Consider the following 12,594-nt stretch of genomic DNA (forward strand, 5'->3'; position numbering starts at 1 on the left):
AGTGCATTTTAAAGTTCATTTTTGAATTAGAAAAGTCAGCCCTACCTTTGACGGTATGAGAAAGCATACCTGTGTCCAACATGCAATCAAAATCACAACAAAACTCTGTAGCCTTTTATTTAACAGCACCAGATAACAGTTTAGCAAAGAGCAAAAAAAAAATTGATGGATGAAAATTTTCATGAAAATCAATTTCACAGTCTTTTTTTAGAGAACCATGATAGCCTTATTAAAGCACAGTATTATGGACTTCTTAAAATACTATTCCAGAAACCCCTTTCAGGAGCTGCACCAGGGACCCGCTAAGGAACTATTCTATGGGTTCCCTTTAAGAAGTGCTCTACGAGCATACTTTTAAAAACCATTGGTCCATTTAGGCATATATTCCACAGGTCCCTTTTAGAGAGTACTTCATGCTCTATTTAACAAGTCATTCTACAGGTCCCCTTTAGGGAGCATCCCATAGGTGCCCTTTAAAAAAAACTACAGCTCCAAGTCGTGCGAAATTCCCCTGGTGCCCTTTAAAAATCTAAAGGTTGATTTGGGAGATATTCCACAAGTCCCTTTCAAAGAATACTGCATGCTCTATTTAATGAGTTACTCAGTCTCCTTGAGGTACCTATTCTATGGGTCAATTTTCAGGAGTGTCCTAAAAGTACCTTTTTAAAAAAACACTTCTGGTCCTTGTAGGGAGATATTCCACAGGTCCCTTTAAGATCTTTATTGGTCAGTGCACTGAGAGTAGGAGTAGGGAGGTCATATTGCAACTGTATGCTGTACAGAACATCAGTTAGGTCACTTTTAGAATATTGCAATCAATTCTGGTCTCCCATCCATAAGAAAGATGTTGTGAAACTTGGGAGGGTTCAAGAAAGATTTACAAAGACGTTGCCAGAGTTGGAGTATTTGAATGGGAAGAGGATGGGCTATTTGCCTTGGAGTGTTGGAGATGGAGGGCTGACTTAATTGAGGTTTATAAAATCATAAGGGGCACGGATAAGGTGAACAGCCAAGGTCTTTTCAGCAGGGTAGGGGAGTCTAAAACTAGGGGGCATAGGTTTAAAGTGCGGGGAAAGATTTAAAATGAACCTAAGGGCAACTTTTTCACACTGGGGGTGGTGCACATATGAAATCAGCTGCCAGAGGAGGTGGTGGAGGCTGCTGCAATTACTACATTTTAAAGGCATCTGGATGGATATACGAATAAATGTTGAGAGGGATATGGACGAAATACTGTCAAACAGGACTAGATTAATTTAGAATATCTGGTCGGCATGGACCAGAGGGTCTGTTTCTGTGCTGTACATCTGTACTTCATGCATTGAAGAAATTGTCCCCTTCAGGAGCCATCCACTGGATATTTTTCCCTCTCCAATCAATCCGTTCAGAGATGTTATTACACACCTCCAGAACAGGTGGATCTTGACATAGGGTTCCTGTCTCACAGGAAGGGATGCCACAATATCCCCTGGGACTTTCCAAACAGTCCCTTTAAGGAATTCTGCCACAGTCCCTTATAAAGAGCTACTCCTCAGTGTCCATTTAATGACAAAATTAAAAATCACACAACACCAGCTGATTTCAGCAAATCTTAGCAAGATTTATGCACTTAATGATAAGGTCCTAGGGAGTGTTGCTGAACAAAGAGACCTTAGAATGCAGGTTCATAGCTCCTTGAAAATGGAATTGCAGGTAGATAGGATAATGAGGAAGCCGTTTGGTATGCTCTCCTTTATTGGTCAAAGTATTGAGTACAGAAGTTGAGTGGTCATGTTGCAGCTGTACAGGACATTGGTTAGGCCACTGTTGAAATATTGCATGCAATTATGGTCTCCTTCCTATCAGAAGGATGTTGTGAAACTTGAAAGGGTTCAGAAAAGATTTACAAGGATGTTGCCAGGGTTGGAGGAATTGAGCTACAGGGAGAGGCTGAACAGGCTGGGGCTGTTTTCCCTGGATATCAGAGGCTGAGGGGTGTCCTTATAGAGGTTTACAAAATTATGAGGGGCATGGATAGGATAAATAGACAGAGTCTCTTTCCTGGGGTGGGTGAGTCCAGAACTAGAGGGCATAGGTTTAGGGTAAGAGGGGAAAGATATAAGAGAGACCTAAGGGGCAACTTTTTCACACAGATGGTGGTACGTGTGTGGAATGAGTTGCCAGAGGGAGTGGTGGAGGCTGGTACAACTGCAACATTTAAGAGGCATTTGGATGGGTAAATGAATTGAAAGGGTTTGGAGGGATATGGGCTGGATGCTGGCAGGTGGGACTAGATTTGGTTGGGATATCTGGTCAGCATGGATGAGTTGGACCGTGCTGTACATCTCTATGATTAGTTTTCTGAGCACTGATCCTTCATCAGGTGGTTGTGAAGCATAAGACACAAAATTAATAGCAAAAGATCACAGCATCATGCTACTGAAATGACATATTGAACAACTCTGGATTGGTAGAGGAACTGAGTTCCGGAGTCCTGAGGTCATGTTGCAGTTGTATAAGACTCTGGTGCGGCCGCATCTGGAGTATTGTGTGTAGTTTTGGTCGCCATCCTATAGGAAGGATGTGGAGGCACTGGAATGGGTGCAGAGGAGGTTTACCAGGATGTTGCCTGGTATGGTAGGAAGATCATATGAGGAAAGGCTGAGGCACTTGGGGCTATTGTCATTGGAGAAAAGAAGGTTTAGGGGTGACTTGATAGAGGTGTACAAAATGATTAGGGGTTTAGATAGGGTTGACCATGAGAACCTTTTTCCACGTATGGAGTCAGCTATTACGAGGGGGCATAGCTTTAAATTAAGGGGTGGTAGGTATAGGACTGATGTTAGGGGTAGATTCTTTACTCAGCGAGTCGTGAGTTCATGGAATGTCCTGCCAGTAACAGTGGTGGACTCTCCCTCTTTATGGGCATTTAAACGGGCAATGGATAGGCATATGGAGGAAAGTGGGCTAGTGTAGGTTAGGTGGGCTTGGGTCAGCACAACATCAAGGGTCGAAGGGCCTGTACTGCGCTGTATTTTTCTATGTTCTATGGTGTTAAGTCTTTCATCTTTCAGAATGGGTTGCAGGTTTCGGTCTTATTCTCCAGTGCTCCAAAAACAGTGCTTTCAATTAAACCTGTTGGACTATAACCTGGTGTTATGTGATTTTTAAACATGGTCCACCCTAGTCCAACATCAGCTCCTCCACATCATCCCTTTTAAAAGGAAGTATCCCATGGTTTTAAAACAACCCCTTGCAGTCACCGGTCGGCATTAATACTCAAAAACGAAGAGAGGATTTTTTCTCTCTCTCTCTCTCTCTCTGAAAGGAAGAAGCTTCTGGATTGTCCACATTCAGTTGGTACAGTACTTCACTCACTTTGGTTTGATTTCTTCACCCTCCGGTTGTTCTCAGTGGTGCTTCGCTCGATGGATCTCCATCCCCTCACCATCTGCCTCCAGCTTTTGCACTTCCATCGTCACCCGTAAATAACTCTCCCACCGTCCCGGATAAATTACTTCACATCGTCCCCGAGGAATTGGGGAGAACTCTTCCCACCCCCACCACCCCCGCGCGACAACCCTCTCAACCGGCCAAAGCGGGCTTCGCGCCCATTTACTAAAAGAAAGGGTGAAGGCCCGGCGGTGAATACTCTCACCAACTGCCACCCAAGTTCTGACAGGAATATTCCGCCCGAGAGGCGGGCTCCGAGCGCGCGACGGGAGGGAAGGGGAGAGGTCCCACCTGGGCACCGGCTCTGCCCCGCCCCCATATTACCATGCTGAACCTGGCCCCGCCCCCTCACCCCTCTCCCCCCCCCATCCAGCTCTCTGACCCACCCCCACTGCTCCAACACAACCCTCTGACCCACCCCCACTGCCCTTCCCTCACTCTGCCCTACCCCCACTGCTCCAACACAACCCTCTGACCCACCCCCACTGCCCTTCCCTCACTCTGCCCTACCCTCACTCTGCTCTACCCCCACTGCTCCAACACAACCCTCTGACCCATCCCTAATGCCCTTCCCTCACTCTACCCTACCCCCACTGCCCCATCCCCACTGCTCCAACACAACCCTCTGACCCATCCCCACTGCCTCTCCCTCACTCTGCTCCCCCCAGCCCTCTGATCTATGCCCCGCTGCCTCACCCAGCCTTCTGCTCTCCCCCATCCAGCCCTTTTTCCCTCACCAAAGTCCCATCAAGACCCCTGCCCCACCCCCACTCCCCCTGCCCTCTGCCACAACCCCAACTAGCTTTCTGCGCCACTTCCCCAAGCCGTCAGCCCCTCCCCCACTGCCCCCAGGCCTCTCCACAGCCCCCAGATGTCTGCCCCACTGCCACGAGGTGTCTGCCCCACCAAGCCCACTGACCCACTGCCCTGCCCTACAACAGCCCTCTACCCCACTCCCACTGCCACCTGACCCTCGTCCTCTGCACTACCCCCATTCCTGACATCCTATCCCCACCTGTGCCCCACAGCATATCCCCATCCTCCTACCTCTCCTGCCTATCCTTCCCCCCTCACCAGCCCGTCCCCATCTCATCCCCACCTCTCCCATCTCTCGCCCCTTCCTTCCCTATTCTTCACCTCTTCCTATGTTTGCTATCTACAGACCCTGCCCTGTCCTCTCCTGTTCTGTCTACCCAGCTGCACAAAGGTCCCCAACTTTCTCAACCTTATTGAATCTTGTCCACATTCACCCTTCCATACCTCTGCTCTGCCCATCCCCCTTCCACAGCCAATACTATCCCTTCTCCATCCACCCATTTCCACTTACCCTTGCCCTCCTATTTCTGCACTTGCTCGCACCCATTTTCCCTCTTCCTCATCCTCTTTCCCTCGCCGACATCACTATCCAATTCTCCATGTCCAAACCACACCCCTGCCCCTCTACCCCTTCCTCAAATTTCAATCCAAAACCCCTGCACCCACCCTGCTCAAAGTTACACCATCTCCTGATTTCTCAGCCCTTGCTCTCTCTTGCCTCTCACCCTTCCTATATCTTGTCTATTTTGCTTTTCAGCAATTTTTTTTGCTCAAAGTGAAACTGAAGTTGTCAGATAAATACTCACTAATTAGAATCAAATAATACAAGCCTTATTTCTTTAACAGAATACAGTAAAAAAAACACAGGTGATCAGGTTCTGGTTTGGAGTGTACTCCTGTTCTCTAGCTCCCTGATCTCAAGACCGCATGATTGAGAGTTGCTCCCTGATTCTCGCTGTGTCATCTGAGCCCCTGATTCATGGCTGCCCTTCTTACGAGTATTGGTCCCAGGGCTCCTTCTATCACTATGCTTGTTTTTCAAATATGTCTTTCATATGAGGTCATAGATTCGTTCACTGAGATGGTGTGGTTTACTTGTCACGTCAATGGGTGACATTGTCAGTGCATCTTTGATAAGGTGTTGGTGGTTTCTCACACCTGGTATTTATGTGTCTCTGTTTTTTGGCATTTTGGGTTCTGCATCTGAGTTGTTTGTATATGGGATGCAGTTCAATTGAGTTCCAGTTAGAGTGCTAGGCTTCAAGAAATTGTCTCGTGTGTCCCAGTTTAACCAGTTAAGATGGTTACATTATCCCAGTTGAATTTGTGTCCTTCGTTGTCTGTGTGGTTGGAAATGAGAGAGTACTGGTCATGTCTGGCAGTGGCGAGCTGATGTTCAGCCGTTGATATGGTTTTCTGCCTGTTTTTCAGAGTCCTTGCAGGGTAATGTTTCTCACACATTTGTACATTTCTGGTCATGAGCTTTGAGGATAATTTGGTCAAGCTATTTGTTTATCTAACCATCTACCTGACTGAATTATTGTATATCTCTTCATCTAGTCACCCATCCATTTAGAGTAATGCATGCTAGTTTATGTGGTTCTGGTTGGAACCTTGTTTTCTAGTTTCTATGTGTGTGGCATTTCCTAATGTTGGTGTAGACTATTCTAAGCTAATACCTTTAAACTCTTGCTTTCCCTACTGCATGCTGTTTAATTTTGTCAGACTCAGGCTATGTTTTCATATCGGTGCCCTACACTATCCACATCCTCTGTACTCCCTCGCCAACCTCATTTCTCCACACCTATTACTCCATCTCTAAGTACACCTACCTCCCCTTTTTACCCTTCACACACTCAGACTGACAGCCAGATTAACAGCAAGAACTGTTCGCGAGTTTTAAGAAGATTTGAAGCTCAGTTTGAGGTTCTGGATGTATGACATTAGTTTTGCTTGTTATCTGTACAGGGTCCTTCAAGTTCATTAGCTACTGTTTTAGCGTGTTGGTGGGTTTGTGTGCTACCATTGAAGCCAAGGGGTCTGATTAGTCTGGCAATCATTTCCAAGATGTCTTTGATGTAAGGGAGAGGGGCTAAGATTTCTGGAAGTGTTTGATGAACACAATCCGCCATTTATAGTCATAGAGTCATAGAGATGTACAGCATGGAAACAGACTCTTCAGTCTAACTTGTCCATGCCGGCCAGATATCCCAACCCAATCTAGTCCCACCTGCCAGCACCCGGCCCATATCCCTCCAAACTCTTCCTATTTATATACCCATCCAGATGCCTTTTAAATGTTGCAATTGTACCAGCCTTCACCACTTCCTCTGGCAGCTCATTCCATACACGTACCACTCACTGCGTGAAAAAGTTGCCCCTCAGGTCTCCTTTATATCTTTCCCCTCTCACCCTAAACCTATGCTCTCTAGTTCTGAACTCCCTCACCCCAGGGAAAAGACTTTGTCTATTTACCCTATCCATGCCCGTCATGATTTTATAAACCTCTATAAGGTCACCCCTCAGACACTCCAGAGAAAACAGCCCCAGCCCATTCAACCTCTCCCTACAGCTCAAATCCTCCAACCCTGGCAACATCCTTGTAAATCTTTTCTGAACCCTTTCAAATTCCACAACACCTTTCCAATAGGACGGAGACCAGAACTGCACGCAATATTCCAACAGTGGCCTAACCAAGTCTGGTACTCAGTACTCTGACCAATAAAGGAAACCCTCTCATTTTATGATGAAAACTTCAAAGAATTATGTACTTGAACCCCTAGGTTACTCTGTTCTACAACCTTACCCAAGGTCCGACTTTTAATTATGTAAGTCCTGTCTTTGTTTGTTTTACCAAAATGCAATAGCTCACATTTATCCAAATTAAAGTCCATCTGCCACTCTTTAGCCCATTAACCAAATTGATCAAATCTCTTTGTAATCTTAGATAACCTTCTTCACTGTCCACAATACCATCAATGTTGGTGTCATCCACAAATGTATTAACCATGCCTCCTAACTTCTCGTCCAAATTGCTTACATAAATGAGAAACAAAAGTGGACCCAGCATTGATTCCTGTGGAATACTGCTGGTCAGAACTCTCCGGTTTGAATAACAACTCTCCGCCATCGCTCTCTGTCTCCTGCCATCAAGGAAATTTTGTATCCCAATTTGGCAAGCTCACCCTGAATCCCATGTAATCTAATTAGTCTACCACACAGAACCTTGTCAAAGGCTTTACTCAAGTCCAAGTAATGCCTCGTCAATCTTCTAGATTACTTCCACATCAAACTCAATCAAGTTTGTGAGACATTATTTCCCTCGCATGAAACCATGCTGATTGATTAGGTAAATAGATTAAATTAAAAATTTAATCATGTTTGTTAATGGCACCATAACCTACCTTGTCAAAGTGCCTGCCTGCTGAGCAGAAGATCCTGTGTTCAAATTCCAATGGTGCTTGTGTTGTTTTGGGGACTCCCTTAGTGCAGTGATAGTATCCTTATTCCCAAACTGGGAGGTCCGAATTCAAATCCTACCTACTCCAGAGGTATATAATAATATCTCTGAACAGGTTGATTAGAAAAATGAATTAATTAAAAAATTAATCATGTTTGTATGATTACAAGCCTGAAAAGCTCCAAAAATGACATCACTGCACACTTTATAGGGTCAAAATCACTTTAATTTTATTAATTTTAATTACTTTCATAACTGAATGAATTATCTCGAAAAATTACATGAATGATCATAATATTTTAATTAATTCTGCAAACAACCAATTCAAAATATATTATCATTGCAATATGTCAGAACACCTCCAAAAATCACATTCATGATGGCTATCCAAAATCCAAATGTCCAAAAATCAGTGCAGTCCGCATATCGGACATTTTGAAATGGTGGTGGGTTTTGATCTAAGGTCTGTATTTTTGATTATAATTATTTTCCTCACTGTCTTCTTGCTTTCAGTTCTGCTGTGTCGGATTGTTTCTGTCTCAGAATGAGAAGGGGGATCGTTATTCAGTCTTCCAGATGGTGGGCTTTCCTTGGCTTTGATTCTTCTCCAGAGTCAGTGAGTAGATGGTGATGAGGGTGAGGGAAAGACAGGCTACTGTTAGGGAATGCGATGTGGCTCACCAGCATCAGAGGCACCACCGTTATCCGTGACACTATCTGGGGCAAGTGACTGGGTTCTTAGGACTATTCTTTCATTTGCAGCTCAATGCATCTGATGTGGTAGGATACTGAGTGCGCAGGAAGATTGGATAGAAGCATCTACTATCAAGCGAACATGGATCCCGACACTATAAATGTCGGAAGAAACATCAAAGAAGCGCTTCGCAGGAGGCTCCACAGCACTGATGATGTCTCCTAGCCAGGGGACGAAACGTTTGCAACAAAAACTTCCAGCTCGGTGAACAGAACCACTACAACAAGCACCCGAGCTACAAATCTTCGCACAAACTTTGAACACTTACGTGCGAGAGATGCTGAGACAAGCCAGGAAATGGGAATCCTGCGCTAACCGCCTAAGCGCAACATATGAACAACTCCGGTTTCTACACGAATGCCGAACACTATAAATGCCGGAAGAAACATCAAAGAAGCGCTTTGCAGGAGGCTCCACAGCACTGATGATGTCTCCTAGCCAGGGGACGAAACGTTTGCAACAAAAACTTCCAGCTCGGCGAACAGAACCACTACAACAAGCACCCGAGCTACAAATCTTCGCACAAACTTTGAAGTTTTATTGTCTGCTTCAAGATCATTCCTCTGTTCAACATCTCTGTGAATTCCAGGGTCTTAAACAGTTGGATGTCCAAAATCCAGGAAATCCAAAATTCAACACTCCCTTCATCCCAAAGTTGCTGCATTTGATACACTCTCTTTCTGGTGGGTGGATTCAGTTGCATGGAAAATAAGAAAATCAAAGGTAAATGAGAAGGTAGGATTGCAGTTTAGTGGCGGTACTGATTATTACCAGAAAATAAATGAATATATGAATGTTAAATTGTGCCAATAAATGATTAAAGTGTAGGGAAATTTGATAAAAGAACAAATTTAAAGAATTATATCTCAATGTACGAAGCATTAGGAATAAGGCAGACAAATTGATGGTGCAAATCAAGATAAATGATTATAATCTCATAGCCATTATGGAAACATGGTTACAATGAGATTAAAACTGGGAACTTAACATTGATGGATATTTGACCTTTCAGAGAGACAGGAGGGATGGAAAAGGTGAGAAATGAAATGAGGACAGTTGTGTGAGATCATCTAGTTGTGTGAGTTGTGTGGATGGTGTGGACTTCATTTGGATGGATATAAACAACAGAAAGAGAAAGAAGACATTGGTTGGAGTAATATACAGACCCTCAGACAGTAGCCACTCTTTGGGAAAGACTATAAAATCCATCAATAATAGGAGCATTTAAAAAGAATAGAACAATAGTTATGGGTGACTTTAATCTTTGAGTTGTTTAAGTTAATTAGATTGGAAATGGTCGCTATGACAACAAATTCATAGGGTGCGTTACGAATAGTTTCCTAGGTCAATATATCATGGAACTAACCAGGGAACAGGCTACCTTGGATCTGCTAATGCGTAATGAGGCAAGTTTAATAAATGACCTCAGAGTAAAAGATCCCTTAGGAAGTTGTGATCAAAACATGATCGAATTCAATGTTGAGTTTATGACTGAAGAACTTGGGTCAGAGGCAACTGTGTTTAACTTGAATAAAGGGAATCACAATGAAATAAGGATAGACTTAGCTAAAGTGAATTGAGTAATAGGTTAGCAGAAATCACAGTCAGCAGGCTTTGGCAGTCATTTAAGGAAATAATTCATGAATCTCAGCAAAACCATATCCCAGTAAGGAGGAAAAATTCTAACTTCCATTGCAAACCAAGGAAGTTAAGGATAGTCTCAAGTAGAAAGAAAAATCATATCAGGAAACTAAAGTCAATGATATCCCTGCAGAATCCAGGGAAGGAAGATTTAAAAGGTAATAACGACAGAGAAAATAAACTACAGGGACCAGCTAGTGAGGAATATAAAATTGACAAGAAAAGCTTCTTTAAATATATAAAAAGGAAGAGGTAGGTCAAAGTGAAAATGGGAACTTTAGAAAATGAATCTAGGGAGATGGTCTTGAGAAACAAGGAAATAGCAGAGGAGTTAAATAGATATTTTGCATCAGTGTTTACAGTGGAAGATACTTCAAACATACCATTAATACTCTTAAAAAAGGGAAGAATTAAGTACCATCACCATCACTAAAGAAGTAGCAGTAGACAAACTAGTCTACTAGTCTGCTAAAGGCAGATAAGTCCCCTGGTCCTGATGGCTTGCTTCCTAGAATCCTAAAGGAGGTAGCTACATAGATAGTAGATGCATAGGTTATCATTTTCTAATGGTTAATGGATTCTGGAGAAATACCTGAAGATTGGAATACTGCTGACATGATACCATATTCAAAAAGAGAGGGAGGTAAAAAGCAGGTAATTATAGGCTGATTAGTCTAATGTCTAACGTTAGAAAAGCACCGGAATCAATTATTAAGGAAGTAATAGCAGAACATTTGAAAAATCATAATCTAATCAAGCAGAGTTAACATGCATTCATTAAATGGAAATCATGTCTAAGTAATTTATTTGAATATTTCAAGGAAGTCTCAACCAGAGTGGATAGAGGAGAATCAGTAGATGAGTTGTATTTGGACTTCCAGAAGGCATTCAACAAGGTACATCGCAAAAGCTTAAGTCATAAAATAAGAGTCCATGGTGTATATTGGCTTGGTTAGAGAATTAACCCATTGGCAGGAAACAGGGAAGTGGGGATAGGGCTTCTTTTTTAGGATGGTGACTGTGATCAATGCTGAGACCATAACTCTTATAATCCAACTCCTTTGAAATAAGGGCCAACATTTCATTAGCCTTCCTGATTACCTGCTACAGCTGTATACTAAAATTCTGTGTTTCATACACTGTAATCTCCAAGTCACATTGTGTTGCAGCTACCTTCAATTTTTCTCCTTTTAAATAATATTCTGTTCTTTTCTTCTTCCTTCCAAAATAAACAACTTCACAATTTCCCACATTATACTACAATCTGAAGTCACCATCTGTTTCAAGAAGACCACCATCATCCCAATGGGCAAAAGTGAGGACTGCAGATGCTGGAAACCAGAGTTTAGATCTGAGTGGTGCTGGAAAAGTACAGTAGGTCAGGCAGCATCCGAGGAGCAGGAAATTCCTCGGATGCTGCCTGACCTGCTGTGCTTTTCCAGCACCACTCTGATCTAAACCCCACCATCCTCCCCATACCAAGGAAAACACATGTAATGTGCCTCAATGACTATCAAACGGTGGCTTTGATCTCCATAACCATGAAGTGCTTCGAGACGATAGTTATGGCTCACATCAACTCTAGCCTCTTAGCCTGCCTTGATCCCTTGTAATTTACCTACTAGCGAAACAGATCTACAGTGGATGCCATTTCCTTAGCCCTACACTCATCTCTGGAACATCTGGATAATAAGGATACCTATGTCAGGCTCCTACTCATCGACTGCAGTTCCACCTTCAACACTATAAACCCAAACTAATCTCAAAACTCCAAGATCTAAGTCTTGGCTCCACCCTCTGTAACTGGATCCTCAGCTTCCTGACCCACAGACCGCAATCAGCACCTCCTCCATGATATCCTCCACACTGGCGCCTTGCAAGGATGTGTACTCAACCTCTGACTGTACTCCGAGTACGCTCAAGACTGTATGGCTAAATTTCATTCGAATTCCACCTACGAGTTTGTTGATGACACAACGTAGTAGGCCAGATTTCAAACAATAACGAGTCAGAATGCTGGAAGGAGATAGAATGCTTGGTGTCTGGTGCAAATATAAAAATCTCTACCTCAATGTCAGCAAAACTAAAGAACTGACCATTAACTTCAGAAAGAAAAAAGGAGGGCACACCCCTTTCGACATCAATGGAGCTAAGGTGGAGAGAGTCAAGAGTATCAAGTTCCGAGGAGTGACGATAACCAACAATCTGTCCTGGACCTTCCACGCTGCTGTGATGGTCAAGACAGCACAACAATGCCTTTTCTTCCTCAGGCAATTTAGGAAATTCAGCATGTCCATAAGGACCCTCACCAACTGCCCAGGATCGTAAGAAGCTACAGAAAGTTGTATACACAGCCTAGATCATTATGCAAGCCAATCTCCCATCCATGGACTCCACTTACACTTCCCAATGCCACAGAAAGGCTGTCAATAGCATCAAAGACCCCTCCCACCATGGTAATACTCTCTCCCAACCTCTTCCATCAGGCAAA

The 12,594-nt window shown here is 43.6% G+C and overlaps 1 protein-coding gene across 1 annotated transcript in view; it reads right to left on the minus strand.

Moving 5' to 3' along the window:
- The window catches only part of gjc2 (gap junction protein gamma 2), a 191,775-nt gene extending 188,331 nt beyond the window's left edge, over positions 1 to 3,444 (minus strand). Inside the window, exon 1 of the mRNA XM_060825172.1 lies at positions 3,358 to 3,444. The gene's annotated coding sequence lies outside the window, so the exon portion shown is untranslated. The remainder of the gene's footprint in view (positions 1 to 3,357) is intronic.
- Positions 3,445 to 12,594: the final 9,150 nt, after the last annotated feature.

Source organism: Hemiscyllium ocellatum, chromosome 5 (genome assembly GCF_020745735.1).
Source record: "Hemiscyllium ocellatum isolate sHemOce1 chromosome 5, sHemOce1.pat.X.cur, whole genome shotgun sequence".
NCBI classification, from domain to species: Eukaryota; Metazoa; Chordata; class Chondrichthyes; order Orectolobiformes; family Hemiscylliidae; genus Hemiscyllium; species Hemiscyllium ocellatum.